We start from the raw sequence: 14584 nt of genomic DNA, 5'->3' as shown, positions 1-14584 counted from the left end.
AATCACAGAGCTGGTAATTCCAGTAAAATTGACCCACGATTAGAGAGGGAGCCTGTCTGAGCCAGGGATCTGCAGCTGCCAGAGGCAGAACATTGCTCAACAGCTTGTGTACTTAAAATTCAGCATAATTAATGTAGCTGAATACATAAGTGAAGCTTCGTGTCCAGAATCACTACAGGTGGTATACAGACATAGTGGAATCTCTGGTCATTCAGGGGTGCCCTCACAAATACTAACCTGCACCTGACCTTTGGGTAATATTTCTGCATGAATTTAAGATGTTATAAGTGTCAAGCTTTTTGTGCGGGTGTGGTGAGTAGTTGTGGCTTATGTGAGTGAGGCTTTGTAGGAGAGGTACACAACCACACAATTATTTTTTTGTTCCTTTCACTTTTATCAGTAGCAATTAATCAATGTACTGCCATTTGTTAAAGCATAACACATGTCCTTCTTTTCCATTATTTATGAAAGCCTACAGTGTTTACTACATTTCTCATGTATTCACCAATTTCGTCATTTTACAGCACAATGGAGGCTAACAAATACAATGAGCTGCTAAATTGTGTTTCTAAACGTGTATCCACGTGGTTGGGGCAAAGTACAGAAGCGAGTTCTACGTCGTCTTTCTAAAAATTTCACTTTTCAAGGTAAGTTACATTCATAGGGATTTTGTGTTATTGTATAATGTAAGCAAAATGTGCAACCATACTTGTAAGAAGCAGCAATTAATTGTCAATCCCTTTTATTGCTACATTGATATGTGTATGAATATATTCATTTGTAAATGGTAATATATCAAATTATTCTTAGTGGTCAGGTTAATTCAAGGTAAGCTTTACTCCTAATCATTTTCATTTCGCGGTCATGGACAAAACCAATTTTTGATATCTAAAACAAATTGGCCTGAAGTTTAAGTTTATTACCTGTGTGCGTACAAAAAATGCTTTGCACTACACTCTGATAAGCCTAACTGCTCGACCACAGTACCACAAAACAGCCTTAAGTATAATATATTTTTTTAATCTGGTGAATCCCTGGACTCTGTGCAGACTATGGCGGTCACCGCCCGCCAAGCGGTTCCCGCCGAAAGACCGCTCCGCGGTCAAAAGACCGCGGCCGCCATTCCGGCTTTCCCACTGGGCCGGCGGGCAACCGCCAGAAGACCGCCGGCCGTCCCAGCGGGAAAGCCCCTTCAACAATGAAGCCGGCTCGGAATGGAGCCGGCGGAGTTGCAGGGGTGCGACGGGTGCAGTGGCACCGTCGCGATTTTCACTGTCTGCACAGCAGACAGTGAAAATCTTTGTGGGGCCCTGTTAGGGGGCCCCTGCACTGCCCATGCCAGTGGCATGGGCAGTGCAGGGGCCCCCAGGGGCCCCACGGCACCCGTTCCCGCCATCCTGGTTTTGGCGGTGAACACCGCCAGAAACAGGCTGGCGGGAAGGCGGTCGGAATCCCCATGGCGGTGCTGCAAGCAGCGCCGCCATGGCGGATTCCCTGGGCCAGCGAGAAACCGGCGGGAAACCGGCGGGAAACCGGCGGGAAACCGCCGGCTCCCCTTTTCTGACCGCGGCGGGTCAGAATCGCCCAGGAAGCACCGCCAGCCTGTTGGCGGTGCTTCCGCCGCCCTCCGCCATGGCGGTCATGGACCGCCAGGGTCAGAATGACCCCCTATATCTCATTTTGATATAGCATATCCAGAGCCAGCTTCCTACAATGTGGTATCTGGGGTTCCCCTAAATACTCAATTTAGGGGGCGGTGTGGAGGGTAGTAATCACTGGAGTACTGTAGGAATCTGGCCTGGTGTGTGGTGAGTACCTATTGTATGATCACCTTATACAAGGTCCAGGTATTTCCTTATCAGTGAGGTGGAATCAGTGTCTAGGAAGCCAGGCCCTCTAGAGGTAGCTGTGGATAAGCAGCCAAGGCTTATTTAGGAGACATGCGAAGCTCATGCAATACCACTGTAGTCATACAGCACTTACAGAAATGGAAGAAGGCACTCAGCACTATGAAAATAAAGGCTCTTTATTACAGTAATATAAACACTAAAAAAACTAGCTAGGCAATACTCCAATAGTAGGTAAGTAAACATACTATATATGTACAGTAACAAGCAGGAATAGGCTTAAAAAGCAAATCGAGAACACTGAAAAGCAGCAGACAAAACTGAAGACCGGGGGTGGGTTAGGTGGATGCAGGAGTTGATCAACGGTGGAAGGAAGATGGTCAGCACTGGAGCAGATGAAGAGTTCCTGGGTGATGCGGACTTACAATGCTGGATGAAGGATTGCAGTCGGTCTGTGGAGTGGAAAAACCACCAACAAGACTTGGAAAAAGCAAATTTTGCAGTTGGCTAGAAGTGGAGCTGCAGGGGACCAGGAAGGCCAAGGGGGGATGGAGCTCAAGCAATGGGGGAAGTCCCTGGAAACACTCAGCGGTGCATAGAGTCCAAAGAAGAAGAGGCAGCCCACACAGATGAATCACAGGCAAGGAGCACAGGAGTCACGGTGAGGCCCATGCAGGACACTTAGAAAGGAGTCCCACACCACTGAATAACCATGCAGAGGGCTGAGCGTCGCAGGGAAGAGTGATTTGGGCTGGAACTGCACAAAGACTGAAGAGGAGGTGCCATCAAGCCTTGTCAGTTGCAAGAGACGCTATGCAAGGAGAAGGGAAGGTCCTACCTTTACCCAAGTTGGACAGCTGGTAGAGAGGACCCAGAGGACCACTCCAGACCATCACCTGTGACGTAGGATCCACACAGTTCCATAGGAGAGGAGATCCATGCAGCCGGTCGTCATTACAGCAGGATGCCTGCAGATGCAGGGGAGTGACTCCTTCATTCCAAGTGAAGTTTGCTTCTCAGTGCAGACTGAAGACTTGCCGCCCTCATACGCTGCACAGCTGGGGAAATATTGCAGTTGCTAGAAGAAGCCAGAGAAACAATGTTGCAGCGCAGAGGAGTAGCTGTAGATGCGGATTGTAGGTCCCTATGGAGTCCAGTTGTGGTTCGAGTGACCAGACGTTTCAGTAAACGATGCAGAGGATTCCCGCTAGAGTCTTGCATGTCGAATCTGGGAACCCACCCAAGAGGGAGACCCTAAATACCCCTGGAAGGGGAACTGATCACCTAACCACGTGACAACCTATCAAGAGGGGGCTGTGACATCACCTGCCTGATCTGGCCACTAAGATGCTTCCAGAGGCCTCTGCCCAGCTTTGGGTCATGATGGGAGAATCAAAGGGTCACCTGAAGGAGCTCTGGGCACCACCCCTGGGGTGGTGATATACAGGGGAGTGGTCATTCCCCTTTCCATTTTTCAGTTCCGGGACAGATCAGGGAATAGGGGTACCTCAACTGGTGCAGATTGGTTTATGCAAGGATGACACCAAATGTGGCCAACAAAGCATACCAGTGACTTGGTGAGGCTACCCCTTCCAAGCCATGTAACACTTTTTCCCCAAAGGGAGAGGGTGTTGCCTCCCTCTCCCAAAGGAAATTCTTGTGTTCTGCCTTCCTGGGCCATGAGTCAGACATGTTGGATAATAAACATGCCCAGAATCGGAGTTACCATTATATAGCTGGACAAAGGTAGTGACCTATGACCAGTGTACATGTAAAATGGCGTCCCTGCACTCATGAAGTCCAGGAAAATTGAGCCGAGTTTGTGGGGGCATCTCCGCTCATGCAGGAGTGCCCTCCCACACAGGCACTTGCTGCAGGCCTTCTGGGCCAGGAGGGCCTGCCATAGGAGTGACTTACAGGGACCTGGTGCAGTGATCTGTAGTGAAAGGGTGCATGGACCTTTACATGCAGGCCGCAATGGCAGTTCATCAAACACATTTGACATGGGTCCCCATAGGATGCATAATATGCTGCAGACCATGGGAACCCCTGGTGTCCCCATGCCCTGGGTACCATATACTAGGGACATCCATGGGAGGACCAGTATAACAAATGTGGGGTGTGTGAAGACACAGCAAACAAATTTACAGGAGGAGTGTACAGTAACTGGGTTCCTGGTTCCTACAGCTACATAACCCTGGAGTCACTACACCCTGTAGATGACCACTTTCTGTGGGGAGTGGGCAACACCATGCCCAGAGGTCCTAAATTCCACCACACACAAGCAGAATTTCCTAGGGTGTGTCCATTTCAGGCTGGTCACACTAGGGGTGTGTCGAGCCTAGAAATGCAAAATGCCTCCTACATAGCTAATGTTCCTGAATATCCAGGTGTCAGATGGGCTCTGGGACTGGAGGGTCGGCATCTCCCTCTGAGAGGGACCCAATCTGTCTTGGAATGCAGATCATCATATGGAAAGAGGTGTCCAACACCTCACCCTGGGAAGCTTTGTTTCTGACCTCCAAAGAGCAAAGGCTCTCACCCCTGGATCTCAGACTCTAGTCTGTTGGTGGCAAACTGGCTAGAACTGGTCAGTTAGCTCAGTAGCAGTTGGTAGGTTTTCATGAGGCAACTCTAAGGTGCGCTCTGGATGCGTGTATTCATAAATCCATCGCTGGAGTCAGCCAGGGCTTATAAACATGAGATGTTTGACACCAAGCATCCCTATTTTCATTAAAGACATCATGGACCTGGGCAACTCATATTAATCAGTGTCCAACACATCTATTTAAAATGGTTTCCCTGTTCACTTAATATATCTAAGAAACGACAGACATAGCAGGGGCATATCTGCTCTTGCAGATATGCCCCGCATATAATATTATACACCCTGCCTTTGGGCTATAAGGCCTGCTGTAGGAGTGACTTACAGATATTACATGCAGTGTTTTGGGGACATGGAACACAGTCCGTAAGCCATGTCATGTTTTCACTTTTAGGGGGCACCTTGTCATGCAGTCTGCAACGGCAGTCTGCAAAAGGTCAGTGCTGGGTCCCTAAGAGTAGCGTAAGTTCTGCTACAGCTCTTAGGGACCCTCTTGAGTACATAGGCACTCTAGGTAACACTTACTATGGGACTTACAAGGGTGGTACAGAGCCTGGTCACTTAGGATCAAGTGATCAGGTATCTAGTTTTGGGGAAGGAAGGCTGGCACTGGGGACCTGCTTACCAGGAAGCCAGTGCATTTCAGTTAAAGCTGCATCAAAACCTGGCAACAAGTTGGGAGGGGGCAGGGGATGGACCACTACGTACAAGTGTGAGAATGATTTTTTTGCGATATTTGTGAATTGGTTGCAATGCTACACAAGGAGGACGCGTTGGGTGTTGAGATGAATTTGTGAGTATTGCGTGTGGTGCCAAAAAATCTTGCCTTCAATGTATTTTGCCCTTGGTCTGCAGGGCTGCTCAGTTCCAAGGCAACAAAGACTTACTTGGTTTCACCTTATCCCACTTTCTTCTACCGTCCTACTCTTCCTTTCTCCTTATTTTACACTTGAAGGTTCAATTTCTTCTCTACTTTGTCCTGGTGATTGCTTTCCTATGACCCTGAACCCCTTCCCATTCTGCCTTTTGCTCTTTTGCCAGGTCACTTGCACACTGGTCTACATGATAAAAGTTTTTACATCTCATTTTCGGGGATCGTGAAGTCTTTCCATTATTGTAACACGGGAGCAGCTCACTACTATTACTGAAAATAATATGTGACACCCTCACATTTACAATACATGAGGGTACTGTTTTTATCTAAAAGGAACTTTTTATGGATCTTGCATCAAACAAACATTTCTCAGCAAAATGGCTACAACAGAATCACACATCACTCATGTTAAAAAATATATTATAGGTAAACAGTACTTAAAACAATGTGTTTATGAATTATAAAAAGTAATTAGGACAATACTCTGCAGAACAGAGGTAGCTCTATCAGGACCCGACCCCACACCCCCGCCAAAAGGCAGGAGCCCAGGGCCAGAGCCCATTTTACCTATGCATTAAAGCACCCCTGAAACCTTTGTGCCCAAAAATAAATGCATGTGCCCACCACTATCAAAGAACTGCACATATTAAGCACTGTGTGTTGATGTTATGATAAAAAGGACAGTGATGTGTTTAGTGAGGAGGAGTGAAGTGAGCTACAGACATTGGTGCAAAAGAGGCAGAAAAGGAAATGGGCATTCACTTTGAGATGTTACATAGCGTATCAATCAAACAAACATTTATAGATTGCCTCAAATCACATGTGAGGGTCTCGAGGCAATTGAGCTATATGCTTCTGTGTAGAGGAATGATCATTCAAACATCTAGGTCTTTAGTTCTCTGCTAGAGTGACAGTGAGGACATGAGATGCAGGGAGAGGTTATTCCAAGCCTTGGCTAATAGGTGCGAGAAGGAGCAACATCTGCTGTTGGCTCGACGGATCCATGGGGTTTCTTCAAGTGAGAGGGAAGCTGATCGGAGGTGTCTGGCCTGTTGGTGGAAGGTCAAGCATCTGTTGATTTGTTGCCTTGTAGGCGTGGGTCAGCATCTTGAAACAACATCTCTTATGAATCAGGAGCAAGTGCAGTTTTTGGGGATTGGGTGTGATGTGGGTCCTTCGGGGGAGGTAGAGTAGGAGTCTTACCTCTGAGTTCTGTATTGTTTGGAGTCTCTACAGGAGGTCTGCTGTGATTCCAACATAAAGCGTGCTTCTGTAGTCCAGACTGCTGGTGATGAGGGCCAGCATGACAGTTCTTCTGGCGTCTGTTGAGAGCCACCTAAAGATCTGGCAGAGAACGTGAAGGGTTTGGAAGCAGGCTGATGAGACAGCATCAACTTGTTTCTTCATGGATAGCTTGCTATCCAGGATGGTGTTGAGGTTGCGGGTGTGGTCCGCAGTGGGTGTGCTGAGCATTTATCAGTCCATGGAGAGGTGTTGTTCCCAAAGATGAGGAGTATCATTTTGTTACAATTACATTTGGAGGAGTGAAGTTTCTCTGTGAACCAGCTTGCTCGTTTGTTGTACGCTTTCACCTTGGCTGTCTTGGTGGGGGCGATGGCGTACACACTCTCTGTGATCCACTGGGAGAAGCTCTTTGCTGCTTGTTCAGGGTTGTGTGTAGAGTCTGATTGGTGAGAGCTGATAGTGTTGTATCACTGTCCTGCGACATGAGTAGGGTTGGTAAGGAGCTGCTTAAGGCCGATGTTGGTCAAGGTTTCCAGGTGGTTGCTGGAGTTGGCGTCATTGAGGTGGAAGTCGAGGTCCCCTAGAAATATGCAGTGCTCCGAGAGGACTGTTTGCACAGTGATGAGTTCCGGGATGGCGTTGAAGAAGCTGGGGTGCGGTCCTGGCGGTCTGTAAGCAAGGGTGCCTCTGATGTTGCTTTTTCTGTCTGTGTGGAATTGGAAGTTGAGGTGTTTGTTTAATGATGGTGGGTCATCAGGAGATGTTGAGCAGCAGATGGTCTTCCTGTAGATAATGGCGATTCCGCCTCCATGCTTGATGATTCAGTTGTGGTGTGTTACCTTGTTATCTTCGGGGATGGCAGCAGCGATTTCTGATGTAGAGGCGGGGTTGAGACAGGTTTCTGTGAGGAAGATGACACCCGGAGAGTAGGATGAAGATTGAGTCCCAGACCTCGGTGGAGTGTTTATCTATTGAACGTGCATTTAGTAGGATACACTTGAGCTCTTTTGCGGTGGTCTCGGTCGATGTGTCAGGTGCGTTGGTTGCTTAGTGCGGAAGGTGAGGCCGGCTGGTGGTACACGGGGATGAGCAGCAGTTGTAGTGATAGGGAGATCCGGGGTCCAGGGCTAGGAGGTCAACAGCAGGGTAACTTCACAGGGTGGATGTGAAATAAATTTATGAGTCTCTTCTTGTAAGAGGCTGAATTTCTACAAGATAGAATACAATGGTTCGGATTTTACTTCAAGATAGCATTTTATTTTGTGGCAGCAGGTCACCCCAAAGAGTGTCGATGACACTCTTTGGCCAAAAGCAACTGACCTCTCCCTCAGACTTTTAATGTCTTTATTGCAAAAACCCACTTTACCACACTATACATGCATCATAATTTCCAAACACATTCAAGCAAACATTTCCTTTAACACCGTTGAACCACAAGAACAGGATGTTCAAACACAGAGATAACATATCTAAGAACATGGGGCGATTAGCCCATCTGCAAAGTTTCGAAAGTAATTCTAAGAAACCAGCACATTTGTAAGAACTAAACTGAGCAGGGCTGCTGAAGGCATACAATTTTGCTCACAGCACAGAACAAATTGAACTGAAAGTTTAAAAAAGTGGAGCCCTCAAGCGAACTTAAGAAATCAATTTTTCACATGGATGAGGCAGGGGTCCTAGCACAGGCCCTGGTCCACACACGGACAGGCCTGCCATTGGGGAACCTTCAGCACGCCAGTGGTGCACCAGCTCTACGCATCTGCTGTGCGGCCTCCATTAAGTAGGTCCTGGGAGGAGTGCTAGGAGGCGGTGGACGGGGCTAGAAAGGAGGTGGGAAAGCAGGCAAGAATGGGGGACAAAAGGAATAAACAGAAATTGGATTGGGTAGTGTGAACAGAGTGGGCTGGAGTGGATTGAGGTGAAGTAGACTAAGGTGGAGTGGCTTTGGTCAGATTGGAGCACAGAAGATTGTTTTGGATTGGGGCAGATTATTTGGGATTGGATTTGGGCAGGTTATTTTAGATATAAGTGGGGCAGCTTGTTTTGGATTGTCACTGCGCTCATTCAGTTCCATAGCCGAGGGCATATCCAAACCACTGCATGCCTGCACACAGAGCATTTCTACTTTATTAACTGGCCTGTTCACGGGTAGACAAACAGCTAAAGTCATAGCCTGCCCATACGTTATACTCAGCTCAATGCTGGGACTGGTTTGCACTCTTGTACTTACCAGAGGCTTCAATGTGTTGAGGTCCTTTATTTTGTTGCCACTCAGGTTAAAATGTGCAAGGCATGCCCGTCTGCTCTGCCAAGACTTCAAGACCCCTGGAGATCCCGTTATCACTTAGTTCCAACTAGTAAATAAAAATACACCACAGTGTAACAGACTTGCTATATCCGTATTTCAGAAATAAAGTTGCAGGTACTTCTAAATTGCCAGTTAGGATAACCCAACATTTCAATGCAAATTATGCAGGTTACACTGCAGAACCCATATGCCATTACAGGTGCTGCACACCACCCATCACCGAAAACCTAATGTTCATTGAACCCCTGTATTTACTTTCTGCAGGTTGGGGAGTATAGAGAGGTTTGCTGCTGACACCATATTAATGTTGATCATGCTGAGGAACTCCAATTTTTCAAAGTCTGAAGTGAGCTATGTGATCTTTCTGTCATCTGCTGAGCAACAGTTGTCCAACACCAATGTTTTTTTTGTGGAAAGGAGAAAGGGGCAGGCAGAGAAGAGAAAGAGAATATGCCCTGAATACCCCTAACTTTACTCACATTGGTAGCTGGTTAAATTAATTACTGGCTAGATGTTCTCTGGTAATCCTGTGAGAGGAACTTGCAAGGGGCGAGCGCACACACGGGTCTAACATAAACTGCATGAGCAATAGGGTAAAACAATATGGAACTGATGGACACAGTAAACAACCGGACATCCCAGGTGAGGTGCAAATGATTAAAGCAGTCCCGGCATTATGCAAGTAACACTGCTTTTTTTTTAAAGCAGAAAAATATTTATTACATTCTTAAAAAGGTAACATAACTTGACTGCAATGTTCAAATAAGTCTAGACATATTTAAGCATTGCACACTTTATAGAATAATTGTAAAATCTTTGGGGGCAGGGGCTGATTAGCTATCGGAGAGACAGTGCATATACTCCCTACGCTCGAATGGCAAATTGGGGGAAAGCAGTGAAAATGAGGCAGAAAGCACTAAGAAAACGAGGGGAAAGGAGGGAGAAAACAGTGAAATCAAAGCATAAAAGCAGTAGAAAGCATTAGAAACATGGGGAGAGGTGAAGAAGGTATTGAGAACTAGGCAACAAACAGAAGCGAGCAATGCAGCATCAGAGGAGAGATTGTCAAGGACCTGCCGGCAATGTATTCACTGAATCTACTACCTACATGGTATTCTCAGACTTTTCTGCCATTTTGTATATTCCTAACAGGTGTTTTAATACCATGCTCCATTTTTCTCAGAAAACAAAACAGCTAGGTTGGTACTGTTCAGAATGAAGGCTGTGGGTTACATCCATGGACAATGAATTATGCAATTTTGCAGCTGTGGCATGCTTTTGCATATAGATTTGCTGTATTTGCCACATAATCCATTATCAGCTGCATAATCTGCAGATTTCATTAAGAAATGTTGCTTCTAACACAAACGGTTTGCAAGTTACATAAAAAGCAGCAACACGTCTTGCTGCACAGTATATGGCCCTTTTAATGCCTGAGAAGTAAAAAAAATAAAAGTAACCGCATTACACCACATAATTTACTTTTCTTCCCTTATAATTTACTCAGCGAGGCAACATTTTTTGGCTCTCCACTGCCACATATCTCCCGTGGCCCTGGTTATATCAGAACACAATAGCAGACAGCACATTAATAAAAGTGTTGTCTTAATTAAACAAAAGGTGCGTGGATGTTTGTTTAGGGCAGGTGAGAGGGTTCAGGGTATCCACAGTTACAGCATGTAGCAATGTGCAGAACACCTGGACTGAAATGTACTCCTGGGCAGGATGGGAAAGGGAATTCTGGTGGCTGCGAGGGGCAACTGCCCCAGGGGAGGGTTATTGCCGCGCAAGGCATGATGTTTGGTTCAGTGCTAAGGTAATGAGCTCGTGCATTGGACTGAAAGTGTTAGAGTGTAACATCACATGCATGAACGGGAGGTACCAGTCACAGTGCTGTCCCCCTGCATCGACCACCTGCAGACTGAAATGGATAAAGCGTACATCTGATCAGGAAATGCTTGCAGCCTCTGAAAATGCTGCCTGTAGCTCCCTTTATACTAGTTTCACGTAGCAACAGGGGCTGTAGTGTGTCCTTCAGAAAGTAGATGCACTTTCTTACATGTAATGCCTTTTCTAGTTTTAATGCCATCGCCATCTGCTGCCGTCCAGTACACTGAACATCTTTTTCTCTATCACTTTTAAAAGTCCCACAGTACCATATGAAAGCACATTACTGCTTGGGCGACCCTTATTTGTTAAGAAAGGCCCTCATTTTTAGTGAACACGTCAGGGTTCCTTGTGTGACGGGGTCTCTCCACTGTATGCAGCCTAAGGCGGTTGAATGGAAGGGTCAAGTTGTAACAACATATGCTCTGCTTTAACGAACATTTCAGTACAGTCACCTTCTCCCTCCATGAAAATGGAAACCCCTAAAGGTCTGTCTTACCAAAAGAGATGGTGCCGTCTCTTGCTCGGAACCGGGAGGCCTTCGGCTGCTGGTCAGGATCTGCCAGTAATGGAGGCCAAAAGCAGGCAGGCATGCCCCATCCCGGCCCAGGAGGCTCTCCTCTGTGGCATACTCCTGCTGCTCCGTCCTTTTCACCCATCCCGTTTGTGCCCTAGCAGCCAGAGCAGCGGGTGCAGGCGGGAGGACGCCACTCCGTCGTTTACATCCCCAAGCCGTCCGTCCGTTTGTGCCCTAGCAGCGGGCGGGAGGAGGCCGCAGAGAAGAGCCTTCTGGAGGGAGAGGGAGCTTCTGCTTTGATGGCGGAAGCTGTCCAGGACCTGGCCACTGCAACATCCTCCCGTCCGAACCCCCTTGCTCCTTCGTCCTCATCGCCACCCTCCCGCCCCAGGAGGCTCACCTCTGCAACGTCCGCCCGCCCGCCCGCCAGCACCTGCTGCTTCTCATGCCCATCAGCCGTTTCTGCCCTGGTAGCGGGTGCAGGCGGATGCCGCAGAGAGCCTCCTGGGGTGAGACAGGGCTTCTGTATTGGCAAATCCTTTTGAGGACCTGTCCACTGCCTGCCTGCAACCGATTCGCATAAACGTTTGTAAAAAATACATATTGCGCATGCATACCATTGTACGCATGCGAACACGAGAGGGAGCGCACAAAGACTGTGCCGGTGTACTGTATGTGCCAGGATCCCATCCATAGCAGTCCGCCTGTAGTTTGTGCACATGCATAATATTGTGCGCATGCGCACTGTGAGACATTTCAAGCACCTCATTCCCGCTAGTTCACCTGTGGTTTGTGTGCATACCTACAGAATAACGCATGCGCACTTTCACAAAATTCACTGCCTGTATGTGGCTGACCCATTTTGTGTGCATGATGTAGAGAGCCACCCGGCCTCTTCTATACTTTGTAGCTGGTTCCGCATATCCGGACGGAACGCGGAACCGATGTAATTTAATAAATAAGGGACTGCGCTGACGCAGTTTCCCCTGCAGACAAAGTACTGTGTGCACGCGTCTTATTTATCCTCCGGGCCGGGCGTGGCCCACTAGCTAACCTACAGTGGCGACGAGCGGGCCAGCTGACACCCCGCGTCGTCTCCAGAAGAGGAGAAGAAACGATCTGGAGCTCCACGCCAAGCGGGGCTGGTAGCGTCGGACCTCCAGCAGGCAAGTGACACGGGGCGCTCTAAGTTGTGAGGCGCGCCCCGCCTCCTTGCCGCGAGGGACATTTGGCGTCCCGTACTCGGTTGAGTGGCTGTGCTGTCGCCCGGGAGGCGCGCACAGCACAAAGAAGCTGCGAGGCAGCTAAAGAAAAAAAAAATCAAAAAAGAAATTAACGTGTGCAGAAACGGGACCAGAGGCAGCGCTCCGGCCCGGCAGCCCAGTAACACCACGTGGGGCGTGTGCTATCCAGGGCACACGCACCCCCGCCTTCAGGTCGCTCGGGCTGTGCTCCCCAGAGAGGGGAACACAGCATAAGAGCCAGAGGGGCAGGAGCCCCCCCACCAAACAAAAAACAAAAAAAATCGGGGAAAGATACAGAAAACGAAACAATACAGTGGCCAGGAAGCCTTAGAGAGAAGAAAAAAAAAACGGTAAATAAAGAAGTAAATAAATAGTGGGAAAACGAACATATGAAGGAGCAGGGGCACAAGAAACCAAAGCACACCATGAGTGCCCCACCGCAGGAGAACCCCCAAGCGCCTGTGCAAGTGGGCCCCAATGCCCACCCGTCAGTAACAGCACTGCCACCATTTAGCCAACTGATTGTCCCAGCCACTGCTTCGCCAAGATGGCGCCTATGGCTGAACCGACTGGAGAATTACTTCTGCGCCACGAGAGAGACAGACGGGGCCGTGCGCAGGTCTCTCATGCTGTTAATGGGAGGGGATGAGCTGCAAGAACTGTTTGATGCGCTCCCCAACACAGGTGATAAGTCGGACTTTAATGTGGCGGTCGAAGCTCTCAATAAACACTTTGACCCACAACTAAATTCAGACTTTGAGCGTTTTAAACTTCGGCAGGCTCACCAAACTGATGTTGAATCAATGGACATGTTCTATGCCCGATTAAGAAAACTAGCAAGCTCATGCGTAGGCCTGAATCAACAAGAAGAGATCAGGGCGCAGATTATTCAAGGATGTCGGTCAAATGCACTAAGGAAACTCATCCTACGCCAGCAGGGTATGCCCCTTGATGACATTCTGGTGCTAGCGCATTCACATGAGTTATCAGCAGTGAGAGCAGACGCCATGGCAGCAGTAAGGGGGCAGTCCCTGGCAGCTGCGTCAACTGCACCCCCGGTCCCGGTGAAGGAAGAGCAAGTGGAGGCCATCCAAACGCGTCAACCGTCAGGACGAAAGGTAAACTTTGGCGGACGAAATGCTCGCACCTGCCGAAGCTGTGGGTATGATCACAAACCACCCATGGTGTGCCCTGCCAAAGGAAAACAATGTGACAAGTGTGGCAAGGGCAACCATTTTGCGAGAGTATGCAGGTCTGGAGAAAAATGGCCAGGGAACCGGAGAGGAAGAGACACCAAGGTCAGAAGTGTGACCACCGAAGCTAATAATTCTAGCGAGACGATGACTCAGAAAAACCCCATCTTCGAAGAGGAGGAAGACGAAGACATCTTTGTCATCTCGTTCACTGGTGAGAAGCAACTGAAAAGGCGACCTCCACCCATGAGCAAGGTCAACATTAACGGCAAGCCAGCGACAGTGCTTATAGACACAGGCGCATCGGTGAATGTCATGGATGAGACTCTCTTCAGGCAGCTAACCCCCGCACCAGTGCTCTCCCCAACCACCACCAAAATCTACAATTATGGCGGCAGAGAACCGCTCCCTCTGAAGGGCATGGTGGAGGTGTCAGTATCCAGCGAACAAGCGGCAGCACTGGCAAGGTTCTACGTGGTAGCTGGAGATCGAGGTACGCTGTTGGGGTGCCACACCGCGGAGGAGCTTGAACTAGTATTTTTTGTGCGACAAATATATGACTCTCACGCTGAACGGTTAGTTAACGAGTTTCCGCAGCTTTTCGAAGGCCTAGGGCGACTCAAAGGCAAAAGTGTTAAGCTACATATAGACCACAGCGTGACACCTGTTGCTCTCAGGCATAGACGAGTTCCGTTTCACCTACGACCCGCCGTGGAAAAGGAACTACAACTACTCGAAGATCAAGGAGTGATCGAGAAGGTAGAAGGGCCCACACCGTGGGTGTCGCCATTGGTAATAGCGCCGAAAGCAACCTGGTGCTATCCGTCTATGTGTCGACATGCACCTACCCAACAAGGCGATCAA

At 48.5% G+C, this 14584-nt stretch overlaps 1 long non-coding RNA gene across 3 annotated transcripts in view; it reads right to left on the bottom strand.

The window, feature by feature from the left end:
- The window catches only part of LOC138296097 (uncharacterized), a 241014-nt gene that overhangs the window by 120807 nt on the left and 105623 nt on the right, over positions 1-14584 (bottom strand). For all 3 annotated transcript variants that reach the window (XR_011203756.1, XR_011203757.1, XR_011203755.1), the window contains exon 5: positions 8802-8925. This is a non-coding gene — a long non-coding RNA (uncharacterized lncRNA). The remainder of the gene's footprint in view (positions 1-8801; positions 8926-14584) is intronic.

This window comes from Pleurodeles waltl, chromosome 5 (genome assembly GCF_031143425.1).
Source record: "Pleurodeles waltl isolate 20211129_DDA chromosome 5, aPleWal1.hap1.20221129, whole genome shotgun sequence".
In the NCBI taxonomy this organism is placed as follows: domain Eukaryota; kingdom Metazoa; phylum Chordata; class Amphibia; order Caudata; family Salamandridae; genus Pleurodeles; species Pleurodeles waltl.
Note: the sequence above shows the minus strand (reverse complement) of the source record. Positions and strands in the feature narration are given on the sequence as shown.